We start from the raw sequence: 10006 nt of genomic DNA, 5'->3' as shown, positions 1-10006 counted from the left end.
TGATTGCATGAATTTGCCAATTTGATTCAGATAGTTGAATTACTTGGTCATCACTTGGATAAAGAATGGTTTTTTTTTAAATAAGTATTAAAATATATGGGTTTATAAAAATATTACACATAGATTTAATTAGTAACATTTATTAGTGAAAAATAACTTAAATAGGAGATTTAATAAGAGATAATGGTGGCAAAAAAAAAAGAGAGAGAGAGAATGTGAGTTAATACATTAAATACAAGAGTTAAAATAGAAGATTAAATAAGATGAAAAGCATTAACTGAAATTACATTTTCTATCTTCATAATTAGAGATAGACTATATAACAAATATAGGCATTTTAGTTAAGAAAAATTCTACATCTTCATTAATAATTTGAATTTAACTTTTAAGAATTGCATAGAACCCAATGCAAACATTAATTTATCTTATTTTTTCTTTAAGTTTTGTTTGAAAAGTCAAAGACTTAACCGTTCAAACAGTGACCCAGTTCCGAACCTGTCAAAACTGGCCTAAAGTCTAAACCCATTAAAAGCACAACAACCTAAGATGATTCCGGTCAAAATGGTTGGGAGTTGTCATTGCGTCTACAAATGGGCAATTCATTGGATTGGTTCGTAATGCGACTTAAAATCTAGCTGATAATAATAATGCAACTACTACACAGAAACCATCCAACACGATATTTAATGCTTGTTAATGGCACCATACAACTTCAGTAAACATGTGAATTATCCAGCTTAATGGAGAGATTTATGGATTTAAGACTGTAAGGGGAGGTGGAGTTAACTCGCTAAAAAAAGCCTCTAATTGGTTGTAGTGGTAACCTGGCATAGTCTTGCGTTCACCCGGGTTGGACCCTTTGGTGTGAAATTCAGATTTACTACCAACCATACATTGGAAATATCTTTCCATTACTCCTGTTCAGAGCCGGGTCAGGCTTTATCAACATAATATATTCGTGTCTAACCCAACTCTTACAGAAGCCCGAGCCCGCCCGACCTGATTGCAAAGCTCATCTTGGCTCAGCAATAGCGCTGTCAATTCTGTTTCCAAGACCAAGACCAAAACATAGTATGATTTCTATAGCAGGGCCTAGGCTCAAGCTGAAGCTGTCAAGCTATCAGGCCCATGAACAAGTCTACTATCATGTCTCATGAATCATAAGTTAAAATCAGTGCCTCATAAAGTGCATTCTACATGTGCCCCACATATACATCTCAACATGCATTTGGAATATCTCTCGCTCACACTTGTCATGGAGAGATGTTTTTAATACACAATTACGATGGTTTGTGGGGTATATCATATGAGGTGTTCATGTGGATTCATGAATGACAAGTAGAGCTGTTCATAAGAAGACCCAATCCGATCAAACTGACCAACATGGACTGATCCAACCAGAGTTGGCTGGGTTTTCTTCAATACCGGTTGGTTTCGGGTTGTAAAAAACTATAAATCGATGGTTCGGGTCGGTTTCAGTTTTCATGTGTGAAAACCGATTCTGACCCGAACCGAACCAACTTAGTAGGTAGTAGTTAATTCCTAGTTAGTAGTTATAACCTACTTAGTTCCTACTTAACTAAGTTGCCTCTATTCTAGTTACAACCTAACTTAATTCCTAGTCTTCTAGTTAGAAATGACATTAATGGCAAATATTGTAAGACACCTAGACAATGAATTTTTTTGGAAAAGTTTAAAGAAAAGAATCAAATGATCCTAATTTCTATGGTCTTTTACACCAAATAGGCAACCAAATACAATTATAATTAGGTGTCATTTTTTACTTAAATTAGAAGGTTTCTTGAAACCGACTAGGTCCGCCCCCCTTAGCCCCTCAACTCAAGCACAATCTCTAATACATTAACTCTCAAGTATGGTTGAACTTAGAGCCTAAACCAACCCAACCCGATTCAAACCAACTAGGTCGGTTTTGCTTAACACAGGATCAGTTTCGATTTCAATTTTAAGTAATTCAACCAGGTCAAATCGGTTGAAAATTTTTCAATAAACCAACCCAACCTAACCCATGAACATCCCTAATAACAAGGGAGATGCTCCTAATATACTTGCTACAATGGCATGTTGGGAAGGTATTGGGAGCACTTTATTGGTAGGAGATTCCTACCCCTTGGAGCACTTTATATAGCCTATTGCCAAAAAAAATAAATGGGAACAGAGTAGGGTGGCGTATAAAATCCATTGTCCTTACTAGGGTGAGCTATTAATTACATGAATTTGACTTTGATCCCATGCCTCCATATCAGGATGGATGCCGAGTGATCCTCCTAGAGGAATTCACATATGCACCCCACAGCATATTTCAACTGTGTATTAAGAATATCTCAATAATAAGTATGGGAGCTGCTCCCAATATATGCTGATATAAAACAAAACTAAGCATGTTGTCAAACATCTACCCCATCATTGGGTCATTGGTTAAGGTGATGTTGGATAATGATAGTTTTCCGGTATTGGATAAACTACGAAAGCTTTTATAACAACCTACGTATTATTGCAAGATTATGACCATGCAAATGATTTGAGTGTAAATTCTTATTTATTTTTGTTTCAAATATTAGCTTATTCGGTTCAGATATCTTCAAGGCCAAACAAAGGATATGGACTCCTTCTTAGAGGGGTAAACCCCCCTCTCTTGTTATTTTAATGAATAAAACCAAAAGAATAAATAAAAAAATACATCCAATTAATGTCTAAAACCAGTATTGTAGCTATCCAAACAATTTTCTCTCAACTTTCTATTTCTCTTTTAATAAAATTTGGACTACTTCAAGCTACAATCCAATATAAAGTATGGACAAAATCTATGGTACATTGCATGGAAGCGTCAAAGCTAGGTCTTAGACGTTTTTGGTCTTTAAGGGTAAATATGCCTTTTGGGACATGAAAATAGACCTTGCTTAACGATACCGACGCCTTTAATATATTTAGTTGAAATTTTGATATAACGTGTAATCTAAAATCCATTTATTTGGTTGAAAGCTGCTTTATTGCTCTTGTTGTTTAATGGATAAATTCAATGGGGCCAGGGCAACCTAATATCTCATGTCATGTTAACCTGAATTGCACACATATCACGCTGTTTGAAGTGAAGGCCATGCATGTGCAAACACCTTTCTTTAACCACAGCTAATCCAATAGATGATCATCCAGCCAGTATATAAAAAATTAAAGGTTTTTATAATTCAATTCACCTTTAGGGTGGAGTTAAGATTTTTAGGGATGGATTGAATTTTGCCCGTGGATTAATATTATATTTACAGGCAAGATGCGGTTTATTAGAGGACTACTAATAGAATACGAGGAGCTTCAGATTTCTGAGATTAAAGCATTTTTATAAGATCTGGGTGGAGCTAACAAATTGTTCAAAGATTTATGTTTTTAGGAAATTATGAAATGTCAGTATGAGTTAACAAGTTGCATTGCATTGCCACCTATAGTTACCAGTGGTACACATTTAAGCAAGTGGTCAAGTTGTTATGCCAATTCAGAGCGGAGTCAGCATTTTTTTATAACTAATAAACATTGATTTGGGGGGGCATGACAATTTATGGAACATCTTTATTACTTGATCCCTGATGGCTAGCTATATCTCATGATCCTAGTTATTTTCGGGTTGGATTATATATCAAATTTCCAGTCTATATATGAAAAAACAACAGTTTTTTTCTCTTTTTATCAAATACATGGTGATATCCATAATAAGAATGCTAGTCTAGAACATTTGCTAATTAACTGATCACATACCGCTTAGTTTGATCAAGTAAATAGATGCTAGCTTGGAGCATCCATAGCAAAGGGGACTCCAACATTATCTCTCCATGGCAAGGTTTTTAAAATCCAACGGACAATGAACAGGTCAGGGATTCAGTTCTTAAGTCGAATGGTTCGACTATTTGAACCAATAGATGGCCCATTCTAATAAAAAAACGGTCAAATTATTGAACAGTTCAAACGGTTTAAATGATTGGACTGTCTGAATCAACAGTTTGCTGATCAAATCAATAATTTTTGACAAAATAATAGTTTTGAAATAAAAAACCAGTTCCCAGTTTTGTCCGATCCAATTTTGAAAACTAATGGAAGTTGCTTTGACCTGATTCCTTGAAACAACGACATGTGGACATGAATCAGCACGAGCAACAACTCAGCACCACAGCCTGACCGCGACTAAGTAACCAGCCCACAGGGCAGTTCGCTACACCATATCTCGCTATAGGGGGAGCTCGCTATAACGTGAGCTCGAGGTCTCCCGAGTTATTGAAAGGGAATACTCCTAGACAAGTCTATCCCAGCTCGTGAGCTAGGATAACCAGTTCACTCCAACACTTGGACAGAAAAACTACCCCAAAGACAACTTTGAGAAGGGTCACCTCGAAGTACCCCTAGGAGCTCGCTACAAAGTAGCTCACGACAGGATAGCTCGTTACAAGGTAGCTCGCGACTAAGCGACGCGATGCTTTCAGGAAGCTTCTATCTGACAAGACCGTACCCATCAGACTGCGCTACGTCTCCTGATCGACTGCGCAATCCTTGGCAATTCAACAGACTGCACCCACGTCTCTCGACAGATGGTGGCGTGCCTGTCCTCCCGGGACGTGTCATTCACCCAATTGGGTAGCACCCTGCAATAGTTACTTGTGCAGCCCTGGCAGATAACGGCTCGATAGAAGCCTAGTGGCGGTTACGCCCGATTTGACAAGAACGCCTATATAAGAGCTCACTAATTGAAGGGAAGGGCTCTCTCTCTCTCTCTCTCTCTTTCTTGAACATCTAAGATCTTATCTTGAACTTACTTGCTCTCGAGCTAACTCGGTGATCTAGCACGACCTACACTCTTACATTTTTTTACACCCTTCACTATTTTCTCTAGCATTCTAACTTAAGCATCAGAGTATTCCCACCGGGCAAGTCCCTTGGGAATTCTTCACCGTGTTCTTCTCAGGTACCATCTGTTGCCAGATAAGAACTCGTCAGCAACCAGTTAGGAGTGCCCAGATTGTGCAGCACTCCATTCCATATACGCATGAAGGAAGTTTCCAAGAGTCTCTATAAAGCTTTAATATATAAATGGCTTAATTAAATGTCATTGTTTTATCCTTTAGTGCATGAGACGATTGAAACTATAAAATATTTGAGGTGGTTGCAGTAATCAACTCCACTTCAACTTGAGCCATCACAGAGATCGCTACCTCTTTTAATAATCTACCCACTAAAAGATAAAAGCAATAAATTTTTCGATTCGACCTGTTACCTAAGGGCCCTTTTGATTTCTCACTTGGATGAATATAACCGGAATACTTGTGTTAAGAACTCTTCCCTTCTTACTCGGTTAATTCTGGAGGGGTTGTGGTATATATTATTCTTTCCATTTGCAGCTCTGTGTTGAAGTTACCTCAATGCAACTTGAAGAAAGCTCTTCCGGCGAGGAGGAACCTTTGCTGCAAAAAAATTCGGCGATAAGAAGAGGAGGAAGGAAGCCTTGAGAAGTCTCTCCCCACAAATCTCGAAGACCACGTGTCACTCGAAAGCAAGAACATACGATTGCACTGTTTTCACGTGCGACTTTGATCTACTCGTGAATCTACTTGCACGAGTAGATTCCATTTATATAGATAATTGATGTGTATTTAATTTCTTGGGTCTGGGCCAAGGTTTATCACCTCGGTCTCACAGGTGGGTCTCATGTTGTAGAGCTGACGTGTTTCTCTGATTGGCCCAATATATGAGTAGAACTGTAGACCACTATTGGGATGGGGCTGTTTTTCAGAACCTGAATTTGCAGAATGTGTGAAATCTCCCTAACAAACGCAGATGTCATTTGGTGCAGGGAATCAACAAGTTTGAGGGCAGTTGAATGCCTTAAATTAGCAAGGGATCGTGCACTGCAAATGAATGCATGGTTTGCGGCAGCAAATGTTATCTGAATTCGACCCGTTAATAAAGGGATTGGACCCAACCCTATCTCATTCAAAAAATTGATTTATTTAAGTTTCATAAAAATCATCATTTTAAATATATTTTGTTCATGATATATAATAACAGTCCTTTTTCATTTTATTAATAATAAATGTTATCTCGATCATTTTCAGTTTAAATTATTAATGTACACAATATCTGATTGCAACTTGAATTTGGTTGAATTTGATATAAGAATTTGATTGTATATATGATATACTTTATAGAAATCCAGCCAATTATATATTAAGGGTCCTTTTCGTTTGCAGTTGGAATCGGAATTGAGATCTGTTGAAATCAGAATTGGAATGGTCGATTCCTCCTGCCCAATTGATTCAGGCAGGAAATGGAATCCGCTGGAATAAACAGTTAGAATCAGAATGGCTCCTATTCCTGTGAACCAAACAGACCCTAAGAATCAAATTTTGAAGTACCTCATACCTCAGCATCACCGCTTCCACATATACAAGGTTTCACTTCCTGTTTTGAAAAATGCCCTTGCCTACATTCTTTTCTTAACTGAAAAATTAGTTTTAGCTTCCAAAATTTTGTATCAGTTCAAAGGAGAAAACAAGGGAAAACTAATTTGAAAATAGAATTTATAATTTTGGCCTATACATATTGCAGAATTTTATTACAAAATATTGACTACATAAATGGAATTTTATTACAAAATATTGACTACAAACTAATTTGAAAATAGACCTTTTCTATGTTCATGAAAGGTTAAAGCTGCCTCCTAGTCAGTTTATAGTTTGATGGATAAAATCTGCCCCACCCTATTTAACCCAGTTTATCAGCCCTATCACAACAGCAACAAATCAAAAGAACAATTGAAGCTTAAGGGCTTATCTCTTTTGTTATGCTTCTTTGATTTAAAATTAATTGAAATTTTGTTTTGCTAAATGAACAGTTTTATTTCAGAGACTAAAAGATGAACAGATAAATATGGAACAAATCCAGGGGATTTTCAATAATCAAGCACTGTTTACAATTCAATGAAGAAGCAAAAGCATTGAGCAAGGTGATGGATGACCCAGAGAATTCTTCTCTGGGTAATGGATTCTTACCCACCCAATATTGTTGACCTCTGTAGTTAACTTCATGAGATTGATCACATATCTAAGGCAACTAGCCTCCATCGATCTTTTCTCTTGAAAAATACTTACTGAGAGCCAACATGAGTCCCCACCTCTGCAATCTGTGTTGGTAATCCTTAAATGCATAATCAATGAACACAAGAATTAATACAGTCATATTGGGTTTTATTTTTATAAGAATATAGAGCTATTATATTCTGGGATTATAATTATTTCACAAATTCTCTTTTTTTTTTCTTCTCTCTTTTCTTTCTTCTTCTGTTCTCTCTTCTTCCTACCTTACCTTACTAGTTCTTTATTGGGTATCGATGAATGCAATCGTTCCATGGATTCTCAGAGTCTAAACACGAATCTCGCAGTGATTTCCAGACGAGGCTACACACCTTGAACCCCGTCCCAAACGCCAGCATCCACATCTTGTCACTTCGCTTCAACCTCTGTTTGGCTTCAAAATAAGCCAACTCGTAAAACACCAGACTACTGGATGTGTTACCGAATCGGTGCAAGCACATCCGTGCCGGCTCAGTCACCTCGCTGCTGAGTCGAAGCACTCGCGACACCTGTTGAATCACAGCCTTCCCACCCGTGTGGATACAGATGTGATCGAACGCCGTCGTGAAATCCGGCACCATTGGCTTTGAGTCGCCGCGTGATAGTGCACACATCAGAACCGAGTACGCATACGAGACGAGTTGACTCAGAGGGAGAACTCGGGGTGCAAGCGACTGGATGTGGGCACGCAAGCCAAGGCCTGCAACCCGAATCAAATCCTTCTTGAGTGTCACCCCAAGGTTACCCATCTCGTCTTCTTGCTGAAACGCCGCTGTGTAGCAGCTGTCGTCTGCACCATGGTGAGTCCTGAGCGAACTAACGAGTTCCATCTTGGCTTCCTGCCGGCGACTCGGGTCATTGGTCATCATGACGGCAGCGCAACCGACACGAAAGATACAGTTGGTGACGAGCATGGAGCGGTCATCGCCGAAGTACCAATTCAAGCTGATGCTCTCGGTGACCACGACGAGTGCATACCTGACACGCCTACTGCTGCTCAGGAGCTTAGCAGCCATGTCAATGGACATGACTCCAGAACTACAACCCATGCCGCTCAAGTTAAAGGTCTTAACGTCGGGTCTCAGCTTATAACGGTTAACTATAAGTGCCGACAGAGATGGAGAGGGCGCGAAGGAGCCAGAGGTGACGACGACGATGTCAATCTGCTGTGGGTCGATCTGGGTTTTAGCCAGGAGAGAATCAACGGTAGAGAACATCCCTTCTTGGGATTCTTGAATGGCGGATTGCAGCTTGGCTTCGTAGTCTGTCTGGAAGATGAAGGGAGGTGCATAAGTTTCCTCACCCAGGCCAGACTTGAGATAAATACCTCGCATGAATTCTTCGCTTGTGCTGTTGAAGCGTCTACTCCGACGCACAAAATACTCACAGACCTCGAGACTCAGCCTACGGTCGAAGCTGGGTTTAAAGCAGGTGTTGTCTAGCATCAAGACTGGACGTGGGCGGGTAAAGAGGTAGTAGATGATGGAGATGAATAGGCACCAGGCGCAGGACAGCGAGACTGTGAGGTTGTGGGAGAGGAAACCGAGGATGTGGGTGAGTGTGGTGCCGGATAAGAGGGTATGAACGAGGAGGGTTGAGGTTAAGAGAACTGCAATGGAAGCTTGGAAGAGTTGGGTGTATGTGAGGTTTTTCATGTCTGGATTGCTTGGGTTGCAGAAGTTGGCGCAGAGTGAAGGGGATATCAATTAATGACCGGGTATGTAATGGTCTGAGAGTAATGCAAGCTCAGAGAGATGGTTCTCATGCTTATATAGCTATTAGGTGCAGAGAAGCATGAACCTTCGCGGCTAGCCAGCTTGATTAATTGGTCTACTTGTCTGGTATGAGCTACTGAAAGGAGAAAAACCAATAATGGATGCAAGCTAGTGTATAGAGAGAGAGAGAGAGAGAGAGAGAGAGAGAGCTGGAGATATTTAATGAAGGTTAGACATCCGTTGGGAAGTGAGATGAGAGAGAATTCAACGTTTCGAAGAAGTCAATGTTTGTGAGCTGAGACGAAGTATGTTAAGGGAACTGATTAGGAGAAAGTAATTTAAGGTTTAGGGAAATGGAGAAAGAATTGATGAAAAATTATGGGGAATATAATAAGGGATTTGGAGTAAAAGGATCTCAGTTGAACAGAACAGATAAAGAGGTCAAGCTTAATGAATTTTTATTTTTATTTAGGGTATCCGTGGCTATTATTACAAGAACATAAAACCCTTTTTCCATTTGCTTATTTATTACATTTTGGATTTTGCTACCAACAAACTGTTATCACATCCCTATCAACAAAGCACCAATGTCGTGTATTGGAGCATCCCCTATGACAAATGAGATATTTTCAATGCGCAGCTGAAATGTGCCGTGGGTACCGAGTTAACATCGTCTACCCTTTAGACTGTATTTGATTGTAATACAAACAATGCAAAACCATGGCAGTGCAAGTGATTTAATGTAAATTCCGCACCGGCCTGGGCTGTGGACTGTGCCGGGTTGATCCTCAAATTTTTCATTGGAGAGGGCGATGTGGCCCATGATGGCGAGTGGATCATTTACGGGTCATACCATACCAGTCCGGCACAGCCCACTTTACACATTCAAGTATAATGAAGTAAATTAATACAAAAAACCCAAAACAAAATTAAACATGAATTTACATTTTTATCACTTGCACTCCCATGCTTTTATACTATAACAAATAAAATTGTAAGCACAGCCTTAGGGACAAAAAAATGTTTGTCAAATCCAATAAGGACCGAACACGTCACCCGCTCCTAAAAGAATTTGAAACTGAAGGAGTGCAGACCTAACGAGAGTTTGGACTCCAAACTTTAATCAAAATTTCCCCTCCCTCCCCACCGCCCCTCATTCCCTCT

The 10006-nt window shown here is 39.4% G+C and overlaps 1 pseudogene across 1 annotated transcript; it reads right to left on the bottom strand.

Annotated features, from left to right (window-relative positions):
- Positions 1 to 6925: 6925 nt before the first annotated feature.
- Positions 6926 to 9028, bottom strand: LOC148876332 (3-ketoacyl-CoA synthase 4 pseudogene; annotated as a pseudogene). Its single transcript, XR_016109722.1, has one exon. The product of XR_016109722.1 is annotated as a 3-ketoacyl-CoA synthase 4 pseudogene (transcript).
- Positions 9029 to 10006: the final 978 nt, after the last annotated feature.

The sequence above is a fragment of the Nelumbo lutea genome, chromosome 1 (assembly GCF_056320005.1).
Source record: "Nelumbo lutea isolate HS-2025 chromosome 1, American lotus-T2T, whole genome shotgun sequence".
Classification (NCBI taxonomy): Eukaryota; Viridiplantae; Streptophyta; class Magnoliopsida; order Proteales; family Nelumbonaceae; genus Nelumbo; species Nelumbo lutea.
This window is presented reverse-complemented; position numbering and strand designations above follow the sequence as displayed.